General features: G+C 40.4%; 1 long non-coding RNA gene across 2 annotated transcripts in view; it reads left to right on the top strand.

Annotated features, from left to right (window-relative positions):
• The window catches only part of LOC112660238 (uncharacterized), a 29,806-nt gene extending 10,971 nt beyond the window's left edge, over window positions 1-18,835 (top strand). For both annotated transcript variants that reach the window (XR_007404812.1, XR_007404813.1), the window contains exons 2-3: window positions 6,339-6,510; window positions 18,057-18,835. This is a non-coding gene — a long non-coding RNA (uncharacterized LOC112660238). The remainder of the gene's footprint in view (window positions 1-6,338; window positions 6,511-18,056) is intronic.

Here is an 18,835-nt window from a genome sequence, read left to right as displayed (position 1 = left end):
CTAGTTTGGAGTGGGGACAGTGTTTTCAGGATTCATTAAATGCGAGAGAGTTCCCTGCCAACGCTTCTCTGTAATGTCTGCATTTATTTTTATAACACAAATGGATGTTTTAGGCAACAGAGTTTAGAAGATCAGACAGCTTTTATCTGCACATTTATGTTCAGACTATCTTTTTCCCAAAACCTTCTAGGCTAAGAACCACCTCAATAATATTTAAAGGTCTTCTTGTCCGAAGCCTAAGAAGTGCGTTCTTTAATATTTTGAAGGCAGACAATTGTTATTTGGGTCAGATATTGTCATAACTCTGCACATGCATGCTTCAAAATCAGCAACTTATGTGTTGAGTTTGCAATAATCCTATAATTACAGATTGGAAGGAAAGTTAAAGTCCCCAATAATTGGGAAAAGTCTGATCAGTGAGCCACACCATTCTTTCATTGATTTGCTGTTGTAATCAAGCCCCATCCTCACCTTGGAACTGGCCTGGAGAAGCTCTTTTAAGACGCTCTTGTGTGGCTCAGCGGGGCTGCACTTTGGCTCAGGGCGTGATCCTGGAGACCCGGGATGGAGTCCCACGTCGGGCTCCCAGCATGGAGCCTATTTCTCCCTCTGCCTGTGTCTCTGCCTCTCTCTGTCTCTCTCTCTCTCTCTGTGTCTCTCATGAATAAATAAAGAAAATCTTAAAAAAAAAAAAAAAAAAAGACGCTCTTGTGAGAAGGCAGGCAAAATTCCAAGTTTATGTTTAGAGTTGAGCCCTAGGCCTTGGTTCTGGTTCTGTAGCTACTGATGTGGGAAACAAGAAGGTCACGTAGGGGATCCCTGGGTGGCTCAGCGGTTTAGTGCCTGTCTTTGGCCCAGGGCCCGATCCTGGATCCATGGATCCTGGATCCATGGGATCGAGTCCCACATCGGGCTCCTGGCATGGAGCCTGCTTCTCCCTCCTCCTATGTCTCTGCCTCTCTTTCTCTCTCTATGTCTATCATAAATAAATAAAATCTTAAAAAAAAAAAAAAGGACACGTAGATAAAATTAAATGTCCTTCTAACCTGCAGCCCTTGCTAATACTTGAGATAAGCAGATTACAACATTCCTCCAGCATCCTGAGTCTTCCTTAGCATATGAAAGTCCTTTTGGAACTTCCCTTATTTTTACTTCCCCCACCCCCAAGGTATATCGTCAGGTGTTCCTCACAATCCAGGGAGCAGCAGGCTGCAGTGGCAGTACCCATTCTGCCCCAGCCCCGTCTCCATACTGTAATAAATCCACCTATTTTGCACCCAAGACCTCCCAAGAATTCTTTCTTGGCCGTCGCCCCACCAACACACCAGCATTCCAAACAAGTTCATCAGCTACCACTGATTTGCCACTTTTCCAATGAAGTTAATCTGTGCTGCCTAAGAGACCAGGTTCTAGAATCTGCCAAAGTTGAAGTCACAGCTCTACCATCTATTTGCTGTGTGACTTTGGCCTTTATTTTTCTCTCTAAGCTTTATTTTTTTTTCATTTGCAAAATATGGTGGTTATGATTCGATGAGCTAAAGCACGCTAAAGCTGATTTATTGCATAATAAGGACCTAATGAATCTTAAGTATCATTAATTATTATTATTCACTGTGATTTTATAGAAGTCAAGCAATATCTCAAAAACTTTGATCCGTTCCACCTATGAAAACAAAGTAATGCTACATATGCTGTCATTACCGCAAGACTGGTATTAAATCAAATGTGATAATAGCTCTCAAAGCAATCTGAGCCTTATGAAGGATAGGTACAAATAAAGAAGTGATTGTTATTTTGATTTTTATCCTGTCTTGTGTTCCAGACCAGAAAATCTTCAAGTAAGATACAATGACAGCTTTAGTTATCACCAGATTACTCAAAAAAATTTTGACTGTCATTTAAGAATATTAAGAATAAAAAATAAACTGCATTGAATATCTACTGCGTTGGTCAATTAACAAAAATTTAAACCTACGGTCTTTTTGCTTGCTAATTGTGAGCAATTTTACATCAACAATTACATGAGATCTTGTATGTACAGCGTTGGAAGTGGTATCTGGGCATAGGTCCTTCAGTGGGAGAACACCCAGCTGCATGACATTTCCAATCCTTATGCAAATTACAACTATTAAGATCTTCCAAGGCTCAAAGAAGTCCCATCAAAGATGATTTAAATCTATTTCAAAATGTTGAAATATTTAAATGTATTTAGAATATATTATATAGAGAGAATATTCTATTTTATTTTCTATTTAGAAAATTCAAATTCATATTCAACGTAGAACTTTTAAAAAACCAGTAAGAGATGGACATTTCAATAGAAAAAAAAAGTGTGCAAAAGAATATATACAGTAAGCCAAAGGAAATACACATAACCTGTACCCACGGATAATCAAAGAAATAAAAACTAATATAAGGATGTGATGCTTTTCCCTTACCACTTGGGCAGAATATAGAGATGAGGTGATCCAGGGTCACTGAGGGTTGATGGGAGTAAGTGTCATGTGGTCTATTACTGGTAGACTTGCCTCTCAGTGGTGAAATTATAGATAATCTGTACTTTCTCATTTTCATATATTTCTGTTTTTTTTCTGAATACATTTGAAGGATGGATTCCTTTTATGATGAGAAAAAATAATAAAATGATTTTCATTCTCTGAAAGCACTCTAAAAAGTTATTTGAAAATACCATTAAATTGAACACTATTCACAAATTTGTTCGCTAGAGGTGTTTCTTGTTTTCATTTTTGTTTGCTACACCTTGTGTTGAGTTTTTAGTTGGGACAGAGATATTTGGATGAACATAGATTTATCACACTATCCCATGTCTCAGTGAGGGTGGTCTTTCAATGTCCTAAATATTTGTGTCCCCATACAGTTGCTTTGATGTTAATTTACTTAGAATTTCCTTGAGGCTAAAATTAAGTCCATGAACAGAATTAATTAAATGCCGAGAACAAATGGCCTTATTTACATTTTAAGAAAAAAAAATAGAATAAAATTTCTAAATATTCTTATGGGTTCAAGGCTGGATCACATACTGAATTTTAGGGGATATAAACCTGGCTAGAGAAAAAGTTTGAATACATCTTCAAGGCCTATCTGATTAGTGTTTTCTCCCCATTTAATGGCTTAATATTTATAATTCACATTTATTTTTCACTCATGTCAAGTCCAATTGATGTAGGTGTAGGAGGGATAATGGGGTGGAGGCTGCTCTGTGCAGTCATTCAGGGGCCCAGACTGATGGAGGCACACCATGTTCACTACCAAGCATCCAAGGGCATCCACAGCAGCTATGAAGACAGGGTGGAGGATCACTCAGGTGGTTCAATGAGCCAAGCCTGGAAATGGTGCACACCACTTCTGCTCACATTCCACCAATCTGTGGAGTACTTATCTCCTGGTCACCCCCATCTATTAAGAGAGGCTGGTGATGTCTTCTGGCCATGTGCGGAGGGGGAAGGGAATCGGTATGGCCAATTGTAAGCCACTCTACCACAATCTCTAATATCTTGTACCTTTCATGGAGTTATTATATTCAAGGCATCTGTGACATTCAGAGTATTCAAGCAAGTTTTCCTTCTCACTAGGGAGTCCTAGATTTTTTCTCCCATAGTTGTCAGTAATTTTCCACAGTCCTACTCCCTGAATGCCACTGGGTTGGTGTCACTGTTCACGGACATTCATTTTCCTGATGGATGCCCTAAATCTTCCTCTCAGTTGATACCTTTCTCATTTTGATACCTTCAACCTAAGTAGTACACTTCACAATAATAGCTACTCTTTGTAGCTACCGTTATTCTTTTTTTATTTTTATTACTATTTTTTTTGTGTGTGTAGCTATCTTTAGATGCTACTTGTAGATAGGACATATGCTAGTTTGCCAGGACATCAGGACAAAGCCATAGAATAAGTTGTGTTTGTTTGTTTGTTTGTTTTTTAAGTAGGTTCCACACCCAGTATGGAGCCCAATGCGGGGCTTGAACTCATGATTCTGAGATCAAGACCTGAGCTGAGATTGAGTCAGGTGTGTAACTGACTGATTCACCCAGGTGCCTCAATGAATAACTTTTTTTTTTTTTTTTTTTTTAAGATTTCTCTTTTTTGAGAGAGAAGGGGAGAGAGGAGGGGAGGGGTAGAGGGACACGACGACGAGGATCTCCAACAGACTTCCAACTGAGAGTAGACCCCCTCAATGGGGGGCTCCATCTCATGATCCTGAGATCATGACCTGTGTGGAAATCAAGAGTTGGATGCTTAACCAGCTGAGCCACCCAAGCACCCCTAGAAATAAGTTTTAATAACACTTTTGTGAATAAAGAATGAGGCACAGAGGTGACACACCAAAAGACAGAGACCCTACAATTAATAATGGGTTAAATAGTAAATGAACCTCAGACTTTCTGGTTGCAATATCCACTCCATAGCTGCCACTCAGCCTCCTTTCTTATTTCTATATTCTGCAAATGACCTGACAACAGTTCCTCCTCACTTCTGTTCAGCTAGCTTTCCCCCTGCCTCGAATGAAATATCTACCTCTAACTTTCAGTTGAAAAATCTCTGAAGGCAAAATGTCCTAGTGCCTCACCAGATTCACTATAGATCAAGTTTGCTAGTTTTGGCTTGTGCCCCACTCAGCCTGCCATGGGATCCAGTTCCACCAACCCTTGTGGTGTTCCCACTATAATAGTTCATATTGTTTATTGAGTTCTTCCCCTATGCCAGGCCCTCTGCTAACTGTTTTTCGAGAATTATCTGAATTGATCCTGAAAACCACTCTGCGGAGTGGCAGGGGAGGGTGGCCACTATGATCATTTGAGTTTTGCAAGTGGAAAACTTGAAGCACAGTGAAGTAGCCTGCCCCAAGGAGACCCAAGTCAGCTAATTTTAGAATTCAGGCTTTCCATCTTCAAAGATGTTGCTTCTCATGGCTTTGACAGTCCTTGGAGGGGAGGTGGGGCCAGGTGTGTGTGTGCAGGGTGATTAACATTAGGGTTGGAAGAATCATCCATAAGGAGTGAGACGTACCCACTGATGTTAGTGATTCTAAACCCAGTGTGGTTTCCGTCTCTTGTTCTACCCCCCAAATGCTTCAAATAAATCCCGATTAGGAGGGATTCAGCTCTAGCATCAAATACTCTCTTGTTTTCATATGCAATTGAATGCTCAAATGTGTTCAAAATTCTTTTTATGGAAAACTTTTCTGTATAGTATAATTTTCGATAGTTCTCAACGGAGCGGTGAAACTGGATCAGCACATCACCTGTGTTCATTTTCTTTTCCCAGGCAATTTTGAAAAGGGTGTAAAAGATCTTTTATTTATTTATTTTAATGTTAATCTTCAAAATTCTTCTGGGGTATATATAATCCTGAAGTCAGCTTAACTGCAACCAATACTGAGTTTTCATTTTTTTCCCCCGCAAGCAAACAAAAACAATCAGCAAAAAGATAATTTACCAGGATAAAACCCTCTCTGCTGATCTCTTTTATATGTAAAAATATTTTTGGATGTTCTGCTTTTAGCTATATGAAGTTTTGAGAGCTAAATTTTGAAGAGATCGAGGATCTCTATACAACAGAAGATCACGTGGATTGGGGTTTGAGTGTACCCTTCCATTTTTACTAATTTGTAATGTCATTTTAAATTTGTTGCATTTTTTAGACTATGTGCTTAAAGATGCACCCCCCACAGGGCCACACTAGAAAGTACATCTAAACATAAGAGCAAGACTAATTACTTCATTTCTTCAAAATAAAAGGAAACTGAAGCTGTCAAATGAGCACATTAATAATCCAAATTCCAATTTATCACATCTTAAGGGTGTCTTGAAAGCTTGAGTCACTTCTGGCATAAATATTACATCGAGATTTCTCATTAATTTAAAACCAGCCAATTGATATGAGGCAAAATTTCATGAGCTTTAATTTTTGTCTTCCTAGTGACTGAAAAAGCAAAATCTAATTAGGAGGTTGGTAACCACGCATCTCTATTACCCCGATCCTTTGCAGAGTTGGATTGAAAAACAAACAGAAGCTTCAAAAATACCTATTTCAAAATCATCAATGGCTTTTTTGGTTCAAGATTTAACTGGAATCTTGACCAAAATGTCAAGGTTCTTATGAGTTTACTTTTTCGTGTGCTTTTTAAAGCAAAATCAGTGAAAAGTGGACCATTGTTATAAAGTTACCCCAAAGGAAATGAAGACTGGGCAGGCATTTTTGCCAGAAAAATGTCTCATAGAAAAGTAGGTCATGCCAGTTTCAGCGCACATGCAACTCTTCCCTTTGCCCGCTGAGCTAAGGACAGATGTTCTCTTATGTTCTCTTGTCCACAGACAACTCCTCTCTCAGCTCCAAGTGAGACTGCTGTGTTGGCCAGGGTCATCCTCTGCCATCCAGGAACTTTGGTATCCAGCTCCTCAAGAAAACTAGAGGCTCCTGAGTGAACTACCTGTGATTTCAAGTTTCTTACCTGCTGGGAATTCTCTGGGACCTAATCATTCCTAGGTAGGTAAGGTTTTAATAAACGGACCAAAACATGGCAGCAGAGCAAGAAAGCCTGAAGGATCAAGATGTTCTTAAAAATAAAACTCTAAGTAAGTCACACCATTATTGTATGGTTGTTAACCCAAATGTGTGTTGGTGAGAAGGTTATACCCTAAGTACTATGCTTCTTTCAAGCTCTGGATGTTGCCAGAGGGTCTGTGTTAATCGTAGGCACATGCCAACCCGAGTCTCAATGGGGTGAGGCTTGCTCTGTAGAAGATCAAAAGGAGAATGGGAGGACAAAAGGCAAGATTGCCTAATGGTCTAGCCACTTGTTTCTTGGTGATGTATCCTGAGACTAGTCATTTCAAAAGATAGGAGGTGATCAGTGGACCTCCAGCTTGGAAGAAAGCCACCGAGGTTCTCAGTGAGAAGCTCAGCAGGCTGAATGTAGCTCCTTGGGGTCATGGGCTCGGAAGGGCTGATCCCACTGAAAGGGTTTCTGAAATCTTGAGCCCTTTGTTGTCTAATTGGCTGCATCAGTAACTTGCTGGTGGTGAGCTTTAAAGGTTACAGAGCAGGAATAGGTTGTGGCTTTACGGGAAGGCAGGTGTGAGGCCATTAAAATTTCACTGTATCCCAGTGCTTTTAATCCCACTGACCAATTACTTGGAATTTAACTTGGAATAAGTAACAGAAAATGTGGTTCCTACTGCGTCCTGGGCATGTTTTAAATACATATGCTAACGTATACTATAATTGATCATGAAGAATAGCTCATTTCTTCTCTTTCTCTCTCTCTCTTTTGAGCTGGTTTAAATTTGGGGGGTGATTATACTCAACATATTGAAAAATGCTTCTTTCAATAACTTTTTAGGCAAGGTTAGTAAGAATTCAAGATTGGATGGGGATTTATATCCAATGAGGCATTTTCGATCCTAAGGATTCGACGGGTCTTTAAATCAAAGATCTCATGTGATCATTTCACTTGAATTAATTGTGGTAAAATTATCTGGTTTCTCTTTCTACCTCTCTTTATCTTTGATGCTTATTTGAAAATATGTAAAATGGATGAAAACGCTCACGATAGAAATCCAATTTAACAATTATTCACTAGGTATCTACTACTTGTGTAGGATAGTTTGGGGAAGAAGAGTCACCCAAGGAGAACCGAGGAGTCTAAGACTTGCTCCCAGACCCTCAGCCAACTGTGCATTCACGTGAGAAACAAGATAAGGCGACTCACTTGGGAAATAAATTAGAAATAAGTATAAAACAGTATGTCATCTGTTACCAAGATGAACACAATCGATGTTCAGGGCTCTGAGAAGTCAGAGAGATGGGCAGGTTAGATGATTCTGGCAAGTGATTTAGGGGAGGAAAGCTTGGAAGCCTCTAAGGACAGGTTTGGGATAGAACACATGAGATGAACAGCAGCAAGATTTCCTGAAAGAGTAAATAACTTGTGAAACCCCTTTGAAATTCCTTTTTTGTCAGCAGAGGGAATAGGTTTCTTTTCAAAGCCAAGCTTGAGAACAAGAAAGGCACTGTGGCCTTTCATCATGGAAAGAAAGAAAGAAATGTACTTGGTTCATTTCTTTCACCAGCAGGGCTGTCTTGGGTTGTGAATCTTGGTAAAACTTAGGGTACTGAAATGTATGATTTGGAGACCCATGAGTCTACAGTAAAATAACTATTGAAAGGACGGAAAAGAGAAACCCAGAAAAACCAGAAGTCAGATGGGATTCCCACAAGGATATTTTGTTTGTTCCCTGTGTCCAAAGTGAAGTCCAAATGAAGAGTGGATACTGTGCTGGTAGAAATGAATGGGACTTAACTAAAGTCATACTGGGGGGGTAAATATATGACTCCTACAAAAAGGACTGGGTCTCTGTAATTAATGTACCTTTTCTCCTTCATGGAAAGGTCAATGAGAGAGAAAAGACAAGTAGAATATTGTGAGCCTTCCTGGCTTTGAAAAGGAGACCACAGAGCTTTGCTGGACTGTAAGAGCAGGCCTGGAAGTTGTGGTAAAGGGCACAACAAATTTTATGGGGGCCTTTCCTCTGAAAAATAAATATCTATCTACAAATACTGGGTTTGGGAATGAGAAGCTTCCGCTCTGCCATGAAGGAATATCCAAGGTTTCGGCTTCCCTGTAGCCCCTCCTTCTAGAGTTCCTGTTTTGCTTTTGCTCATTAAGGGGCAGCAGTGGGAGTGGATCATCAATCATTGGGTCTGAAGGCATAGATTTTGGATTTTTTAAACAGGGTGCTGAATTGAAGGGATTTATTGGATTTGGGGGTTTTGCTTGTTTGCTTGATGTGTTCATTGAATCTGGTATCAAAAGGACACGAGTGGAAGAGATCAAATATTTCTGAAGAAAATGACAAACAGGAATAGGAGTTACCCTGTCAGTGCTCCCTAAACTTTGGACCAAAATAACCCACAGCAAATTCAATTAAGATTTGAAATCCCCTACCAAGGAGAAGAAGAATGCTCGTTTGTCAAACAGCTGCGTAATAACTCCAACAAATTAGTCACAAATAAAGATCATTATTTAAACATCACTTAGCTAACTTCATATGGCTTACAAAATCTCTTTGAGTAATAGATAATTAATACTCCAGACATGCTCTAGGATTCAAGATGAGTTTAGAAGCTAACATTTTTTTTTTTTTTTTTTTTTTTTTTTTTTTATGATAGGCACACAGTGAGAGAGAGAGAGAGGCAGAGACACAGGCAGAGGGAGAAGCAGGCTCCATGCACCGGGAGCCCAACGTGGGATTCGATCCTGGGTCTCCAGGATCGCGCCCTGGGCCAAAGGCAGGCGCCAAACCGCTGCGCCACCCAGGGATCCCAGAAGCTAACATTTTAACCAGAGCTTTGCGGCCTGGATTTTATTTCTACCCCAAATAAAGCTCCAAAATTAAAAAAGAAAAATACTATCCCAATACAACTTTGGAAGATTAAAAAAATTAAATTAAAAAATAGTACTTAATTAAAAAATTAGAGTTTCCATTTCTTGAGTGCTTGCTGTATACAAGGTGCCTCTTGAAGAACTGGACTCCAGCATTATATCATTTCCTACTGCCCCTGACGACTACGCTGGCTGAACTTGAGAGCATTATGCTAAGTGAAATAAACCAGACAAAGACATATATTGTATATTGTCACTCAGATTTGGAATCTAAGAAAAAAAAGTAAAAATCATAGAAAGAGTAGAAAAGTGGTTGCCCAGGGTTGGGAAGGTGGGGGGAAATAGGGAGAGGTCAGGAAAAGAGCATAAACTTCCAGTTATAAGATGAATAGATCTGAAGATCTACTGTATATAAAATGGTTATTATAGTTGATAACACTAAATTTTTTTTTCAATTAAAAAATTCCCAAAAAACATGCATCGAGGGTCTCTTATGGGCCAGCAATAAGCTAAGTAGTGGGAATGTAACTGTGAATGAGACGTAGTCCTTGACTTTGAGTGGCTTGCAATCCTAAGTTTTCAGATGTCACTTGGTCCTGTGCCCCGTACATCTCTAGAGTTGGCACCTTTTGTGTTCTAATTTACTGTGTGCACCATATAATTCTTTTTTTAAAGATCTACTTATTTATTTTAGAAAGAGAGGAAGGGGGCTGGGTGGAGAGAGAGGGAGAGGGGGTGGAGAGAGCCCTAAGCAAGGCTCTACACTCAGCTCGACTTAGGGCTCAATCGTATGACCCTGAGAACATGACCTGAGCAGAAACCAAGAGTCAGATGCTTAACCGACTGAACCACAGAGGCACCCATATGCTCCATATAATTCTAAATAAAATTAAAATAGGAATGCCTGGATGGCTCAGTGGTTGAGCATCTGCCTTCAGCTCAGGGTGTGATCCTGAGATCCTGGGATGGAGTCCCACATCGGGCTCCCTGCAGGGAGCCTGCTTCTCCCTCTGCCTGTGTCTCTACCTCCTCTCTCTGTGTCTCTCATGAATAAATAAATAAAATCTTAAAAAATAAATAAATAAAATAAAAATAAAGTAGCCTTTATATGAAAGCTGGAGAGACCTGTGCATCTATGAATTTTATGGAATTTTATAGGATTTTAGGGGAATCATTGATTCAAGATGACTTGTAGCACCTGCCACAATTTAATATTGGAACTGGCCAATGTAGAAGTTTGCTCAGCCATTCACTGGCTGTATGACCTTGGCCAAGTCATGCTACTATTCCAGGCTTTACTATTATCATCTGCAAACTGGGAATGTGGACAGGACTTGGTAATAAACATCAATTCCCTAACCCAATGCTTGGCATGTATTAACTATTTTTACCATTTGAGAGGGGGAAGGACTTTTTCTGACTTTTTTTAGCAAAATGAAATTTCAAAAATTTCGCTGTTGTTTTGTTTTTATTTTTTGACAACATAAGCAAGATATGACTCGTTGTGGAAAATCCAAAAAGCACAGACTGGTAGAAAGAATAATATGGTGAAATATTTCCTCTTGATATTTTTCTACATGCATGTGTTTTCCATATAAATGAACTATGTTACCTATTCAATTTCATTTCCTAGATTTTTCATAAATAAATTTTAAGTATATGTGTAGTCAGGCACATAAATCTTTCACATTGCCAATGATGTGCTGGTAAACCAGCTACCTCAAGAAAAAAATTCTCTTTGCACCATTTGTGAAAATCAGTACAGACATAATACATCGATTGTGAATTACTCTATTCAGAATGATGTGAGGTCTTAATTTCAGTTTTTTTTCCCCCCTGGTAGCTAATGTATGATTATAGTGCCCTGCATGGAAAAATCCTTTTTAATTTTTTATATGCCTTTGATATGGGTTGCTGCTTTTGGGCGTATATTGCATGTTTATATTTATTAGGATCTGTTTATAGACTTTCTATTCTATTTTTTTCCATATCTCCACCTGTTCCTCTGCTAATCCCAGACTGTCTAAATTATTTTGGCCTTATGATCTATTGAGTTCCTTGAGAACAGTAACTATGTGTTTCTGTCAATACATCCTCTGGCCTAAGAAAGATGCCTTATATGCAGTAGGTTCTCCAAAATACGTGTTCTTGCTGATGTATTTTACTTCCTGGCAAGATAAATCCTTCAGGGAAATCCTGGTATTCTTAGGTACATGCCAAGTATTTACTGGACCTGCATATTTAGTAACAAATCTCTAGAAGTTTGTCCTTAAAAGAAGTCTTTGGACATTTATACCAGTTACCTATTGCTCTGTTAACAAGACACTCTAAAATTTAGAGGCTTAAGATGAACATTTATTGATTCCCATGGGGTTGCTTGGATGGCTCCTAAGCCTGTTGGCCTGAACTCACTCATGAGGCTGGATGAAGCCAGAGTATCAGTGTGGGGCTGGGCTCCATCAGGAAAGCTATGATGGTTGGCCTCTCTCTCTCCATGTGGTTTGTTATCTTCAGTGTCTCACATGGTGGCCCCAACATTTCAAGAGGGCAATACCTATACCTAATTATTAGGCTTTTCCTTGCAGTGTGTTTGCTGAGCAAGTCGCATGACTAAGTCCCATGTTCAGATGAGGGGAGGCTACATGAGGATGTGGGTACTGGGAGATGTGATTCATTGACACATTCATTCAGGGGGAGCATTAGCATATCAATCTATAACGACGTTTAAATGTTTCTTTCTCCTTTTCTGATCCAATCTGGCCACATGATTGGCCTCCATGTAAATGGAATTAAGCATCCAATGAGCTGATTATAAATGTTATTTTTTAGGTCAATCATACTTATTATATTCTTGGCATACGTGATTTTACGTACATGTGTTATTTATACACCAGTTCCAAAAGGACTAGAGGCGGCTTGCAATGAAAAGCAGATATACAATTAAGCATTAGAAATACTCCAAAGCCTTGAAGGCTAACTTTGTTGTTTTAATTGAATATTAAATTTAACATCGAGCTTCCTAGGAATCAAGGCAAAAAGGGAGAAACACGATAGGTCATGTGCTCTTCATTCCTTACTAAGAGGAAGCACACTGTTTTTAGAAGTGATCATCTTTCTCTTGTCTGTAAATCTGTAGAGTGTTACAGAGACTGTATATCCCACAGCTCACTACTGAGAGTGGAGAAGCACTCTCCGTACATCCTGTGACAAAAACCAAAGGCATGGTATGATCGTTGGCGCACCAATGTAGCACAGGGAGGAACTTCGAAGACCTCCAGTGGTCACTGCAATCTTAGACCAGAGGGACACCGTTGGAGATACGCAGGGCCACTCACTGTTCATCAAACCCACCACAGAGCTCTGGTCCTTCTTGTCTTCTCACTCTAGATCATTCCTGCACACATTTGCACAGTTTCCCACTCCCTGGCACCTTTCAGGTCTCTATATTTGAGCCCCCTCATTAGAATCTTTCCCTCCCTGATCATCAAAATCAGTCTCTTCCCATCCCCCTCTCTGCTAATGTCACTCTCTAGGCACCCATCCTGCTTTATTTTCGCTCACGGCTCTTGTCATCACCCAGCAATGACACATGCAGCTGTGCACGGTACTTTTGAAGACAGTCCAACACATTGCCCCCCGGTTGACTTTTCTCTGGATGGAGTCTTCACATCCATTTTGTTGGATCCCCAGCTGATGGCTTTTGTGAAGGCACAAGATGCGCGAAACTTAAAATAAGGTAAAAGCATGTCCACATCTCCTCTGCACAGAGGAGCCACAGCCTTTGTGACCGGGTCGGCTTCAAGCACAGGTGCAAATAGTGAAGTAGGTGAGGGAGGAGCTGGGTTTCAACAGGACACGGATCCAGTCCCCGCTCAGCCACCTACTACTAGCTGTGTGACTTTTGGTAACTGTGGGCTTCCATTTTTGCAGGGGTGACATGGGGCCAATGATGGTGCCCACTGGCCACGTGGTTTCAGTCGGTGACAATCACATAAAAAGCAAGCTTAACTCAAGGACTGGCACACATTATGAATTTTCCCTTTCTGGTCACATATATACGAAAGAGACAGAAGTTGACAGAAGAGAGATCTAGCTCTTTTTTTTTTTTTTCTTTTTCTGAAGGCAATTTGTTGGACTACCGCAGGGATGTTTATTTTCTTAAGTAGGGGTCACGAGACACGAAGACCACTAATGAATGAGATCGGTGGCTGGGGGAGCTGAGGGGTTTCCCTGCTTCTTCCAAGTCTCTTCTCAGACTAAAAAAGAAAAAAAAAAGAAAAAAAAAAGGTCCCCTGTAAATTTTATGACTGCAGTGTCAAAAGTCTTCTATCCAAATTGCAGTAAATATTCTAATGAAGTCTGGAAAGAAAGCCATTTGTAATGGCTCGGGGCAGAGTATTAAGATAGCCTGTTTCTAGTTAGTCAGTCATTAGAGAGATCTAACATGCATGGGGAATGATTTCCTGTTCTAAGTGCTTTAAAACCAAGTTTTAGGAAACCCCGTTTCCTGCCGGCTCATTTGGAGACAACAATGTGCCAACTGGTCAGACTTTTCAGATGGCCAAACGGTTGCCTCCTCAGCTGCAATTTTGTTCAGCGACATCAGTGTCTACCAGGGAGCATGGGCTTCGCATCTCAGGAGTCCTGGCCGGGAGTTGACAGGTCCACAGCGCAAGGACATCTGGACCAAGGCACCACTGGGGGCTCTCCATTGCCTCTGTTTTAAGAGCTTTGGAATTGAGTGATTCACAGTATGAATCAAAAACAGGAGGAGAATCTCCCAGCCCGGAGCCTGGATAGAACAGTCTAGGATCAGATAGATGGGGCTAAGAGGACAATGGGAGATAAACTGGGGAGGGACAGGGCAGCTGAAGGGAGAGGGCATTCTTTGGGCTACCTGATGTGTTGTGCATTAAAATGGGATTTTCCAAAACAAGGAAGTCCCAGAGACTTCAATTAGGATGTAGATGAAAGTATTTGCTAATCAAATCCATTTGCCTCTTTTCGTGTGTGAGATGAGGGTCAATACTGTATGGAGAAGCAGGAAATTGATGGATCCAGGAAGACCACATGTTTCCTCACCTCCAGGAGACACCTTCTTTAACAACTGCCCACATCAAAAAGGGAGATCCTTAGTCCTTAATCCGTCATTGCTGCTTCACCCAGGAGAGGACTAAAAACACACCCACCTCTCCGTACCCTGCCGTTCTCTAAGGGGGCACAGCCACATGGAAGTCCTGTACACGCACTTTCTTAACTGATTATCAGGATAATGCAGCGAGAAAGTACTTTTATTAGCCACTATGGTAAATCATATTTTGGGGCCCAATTCTTTATCCCTCGTTTCTTCGACACTCTTGCCGTAGCCTCATTCTGGGCAGAATTTATCCCTCGATTTTGGGCTTGGCTGTGTCCTTGTTTAGGCCAATGATATACAATAAGAAATGTCAGTGTCAGTCCTGAGCCCAGGTCTTCAGAGGCCACACATGTTTCCTCCTGCCCTCTGGCATTTCTGTCATCACTGCAGGAAGAGCCAGCTGGGTCTGCTGGCCCCAGAAAGATGACAGACACATGCAAGGAGCAGAGCCACCCCTATAAACCCACTGAGTGCAATGAGAGGCAGCAGCCCCCAGAGCCAATCCTTGGACACATTAGAATAGATTGCGGCTCTCTTAAGCCCCTGGGTTTTGGGGCAGTTTGTTATAGCACAATAGCTAACTGATACATCTCCATTTTACAAATAAGGGAAATACAACTCAGAGATCATGGTAGTGATTTTTCCCAAAGCACAGAACTTATAGCTGGTTCAGTGAAGATTTCAACCTAGAGACATTTAATTCTTTTTTTTTTTTTTAATTTATCTATTTATTTGAGGAGGGGTGGGAGGGACAGAGAGAGAGGATCTCAAGTAGACTCACTGCTGAGTGCGGACCCATGAGATCTTGACCTGAGCTGAAATCACAAGTCAGATGCTCAACTGACTGAGCCGCCCACATGCCCCTAGAGACGTTTAATTCTTCACCAGCATGCTGAACTGCCTTTCCCACGGACCCTCCTATTGATGGACTAGCAATTTCTAGGAGGTTTCTCAGGGTTTGGTTATTCTTTGCTTTTAAGGCAAACTCCATTGTCACCTTTTTGGTTGGAACAACTAAAGGTAGAGTTGGTTTGACAGCCAGAGTCTTCAGCTCATAGGTAGGAGGAATAGGCAGGCAGAGAAGAGACCCATGAAGTAGCCATCTCTCTGCTATTTTCAGACCTAATTGAAGATCTTTGTCTCTGCTCCCCTTATCATCTTATTTCTGCCCAGTTTTAGCCTGGATCACTGCTTTCCACCTAAGTTGATATCTAGTGATGAGTACTTTCATTTTATTTATTTTTATTTATTTATTTTTTTTGAGTACTTTCATTTTAACAAGGAAAACACGCTTTTAAAAAAACTCTTCATAATCCAAAGTAAATGGCAAAATTCAGATCTGCTGCTGGGACAAAAGGTTTGGTCTGCCTAGGACACCTTAAGCCAAAATCCATAGGTAGCCACTTTTTAGGCAGATCCTGGTGGGAAGGTGACTTGAAGACAGCATTGCAGATTGGAAGAGCTTTGGCCAAGGGTTGAGACCTACACTTGAGGCCCATTTGTGCAGCTAACTTACCACATGAACCTGAGAGGCTCCACTCTCCCTTTCTGAACTTTAATTTCCCCCAAATGTCAGTGCAATGCATTTGGCCCTATTCAGCTTTCTTGTGAGGTGATTCTCATGGCGAGGTGCAATGCATTTGGCCCTATTCAGCTTTCTTGTGAGGTGATTCTCTGTCGCTAACCACAAGGCCCCAGAAGATCCAGGCAGTGCCATAAATACTGAGCTTGAGTCAAGTTTCCCCGTCTCAGAACATCAGATCTGAACCTGTTATTTTCCTGATGTGCTCTGAACAACCCAAGATTTCATGTCACTGGGTAGAGCATAGATATAATTTGGAAAAGAGGAGGTTTATAAGAAGTACAATAACAGTCCTCATTATTTATTTTTTAAAATCTTATTTAAATAAAGATTGTGCATTTAAAGTTGCATTTGATTGAACAACTGTCCTTTTTTTTTAATTTTCCCTGACAAAAGCTATGAATTATTAATTTCTGTCATTGTATTCACTGAACAAATGTAATTGCAAGTAAATGTCTGAAGTTAATGAAAAAATTAAGAAAAAAAGATTTCTTTATAAGAATTAATGAAACATTTCCACAAACCTCTTTGAAATCGTGATTATGAAGCCTTGCAACATTTCTTTGGAGCTGCATACCCAGAGCAAAGGGGTTTGAGCTCTACTCTTTCTTTGGCATGAAGGATGAAAACATTTTATTAGGACTGTACCAGCTGTGGAAATTACCACGCACAAGGATTCTAACCTTTACCCTCTTGAATATTTCAATTCTCTTTAAACTGTTTTTTCATTTGCTCTGAGCCACTGATGGGAGGTCATAGCGTGTTTTCATCATGTTACCATTCTGGCTGCTGTCATAACCATTAAAATTTCTATATTAACATAATGCCACAAGAAGTTATGCTTTTATTTTGTAAAGAATAATAATAAAAATAGACAAGGGCACACAGGGATTGGGTCTCTGCATTGGGCTGGTGTTTAGGCTCAAAATAGAGAAGTGAAATAATTTTATGTCCCATTCCTCAAATATCCTGTGAATAAGACTTTACCAACACTTAGATGAAACCAGAACTAGTCTTCTGATTCTATCTAGCCTCTAGCTCTCTTGAGGCCCTCATCCTGACCTCACCCCAACTCTCCCTCCAAGTACCATTAACAGCCAATTTAACACTGGAGTATTATTACTTATTTTTGTGACTTGGAGTACAAGCAAGTCCCTGTCCTGCTCAGAGCCCCATTTATTTATTTATTTTTATATATTATTTTTATATATTATTTTATTTAAATTCAATTTGCTAGCATATACTTTAACACCCAGTGCTTATCTCATATCACGTGCCCTCCTTAATGCCCATCACTCAGTTACCCGATTCCCTCACCCTCTTCCCCTTCTGCAACCCTTTGTTTCTCAGAGTTAGGAGTCTCTCATGGTTTGTCTTTCTCTCTAATTTTTTACCCCTCAGTTTCTCCCCTTTCCTTATGGTTCCTTTCACTATTTCTTATATTCCACATATGAGTGAAATCATATGATAATTGTCTTTCTCTAATTAACTTATTTCACTGAGCAAAGTACCCTCCAGTTCTATCCATGTCAATGTAAATTCATCCTTTCTGATGACTGAGTATATTCCCCATATCTTCAGAGCCCCATTTAAAATAGGGATAACAACACTTGCCCTGCCTCCTTCATAGGACTAGCATGAGGGCTGAGTGAAATTTAGCATATTGTCAACCATAAATACAAATGGAAGAAAATAGCTTTTATTGTTATTTCAAGTCCTTTTGTCTCTGAGGAAATCCCAACAGCCAGGTAACAGTACTGTGCTGTGGCTTCTGAATCAAAATAGAGGTTAGAAAGCAGTTGTCTACATTTCCTAGCATCCTTTGCAACTAAGTGGAGCTACATGACCGAATCTGCCTCACACTCCATTAAACCTCTCACGTAGTTCTCTTGACTTCTCTCTCTCACTCCATCTTTCCCATTTCCCAGGTGAATGCTGAGTATCCAGTGGAGCTCTCCAAGTTTCTGAAGACGGGAAAGTCACTAAGATGGAAACATATTGAATACTTGAGTCACCATGGAGAAGGTCACCCTCTGAACACCCAATAGGACTACAATATAACCAACAAATAAACTTTTACCATGTTAAGCCACTGACATTCGGGGCTGTTTGCTGTATCAACTAGCATGACTTACTCTTACTCATCCAGCAGACTGAGTAGACCCTATGGGGAAGCTTGAATGTCAATCTACAGACAACAAAGTTAACATTGAGTCATTTTTGCTGGGACCGTTTCAAAACAATTTTTCTGGGTTAATTGGCCACCAACTTATATGATATGAAGAGGAGTTTATGTTTGGAAAGCTCAGTCCCTGTGGGGTAACTGCTGGAATGGAGTAGAGCCAACAGAAATTTCTTGATAGGAAATCACCAGGGCTCCACATCCTTGGTTATCCTCTGAAGCCAACTCAACCATTTTGCCACCAAGAGAAGCATGGGAGTGGGGAGGGCCTGTGTGTGGTTTATGATTCTGAGGTTTGTAATGCAGAATCTTTTCTCTTCTCTCTAGTATTGCCAGAGCAACATCAATGACCAAATAGGGACAAAAAAGAACCATATTTTGAGTGCGTGCACTCTCTCTCTCTTTCTCTCTCTCCCTGCCTCTTCTCATGCACTCACCACCCTGATCTGAAGCATTTCTAAACATAAAAAAAGAGATCAAGCGAAAAGGCATATTCCTATAATTTACCCCAATGTGCACATTTCA

This window comes from Canis lupus, chromosome 2 (genome assembly GCF_003254725.2).
Source record: "Canis lupus dingo isolate Sandy chromosome 2, ASM325472v2, whole genome shotgun sequence".
NCBI classification, from domain to species: domain Eukaryota; kingdom Metazoa; phylum Chordata; class Mammalia; order Carnivora; family Canidae; genus Canis; species Canis lupus.
Note: the sequence above shows the minus strand (reverse complement) of the source record. Positions and strands in the feature narration are given on the sequence as shown.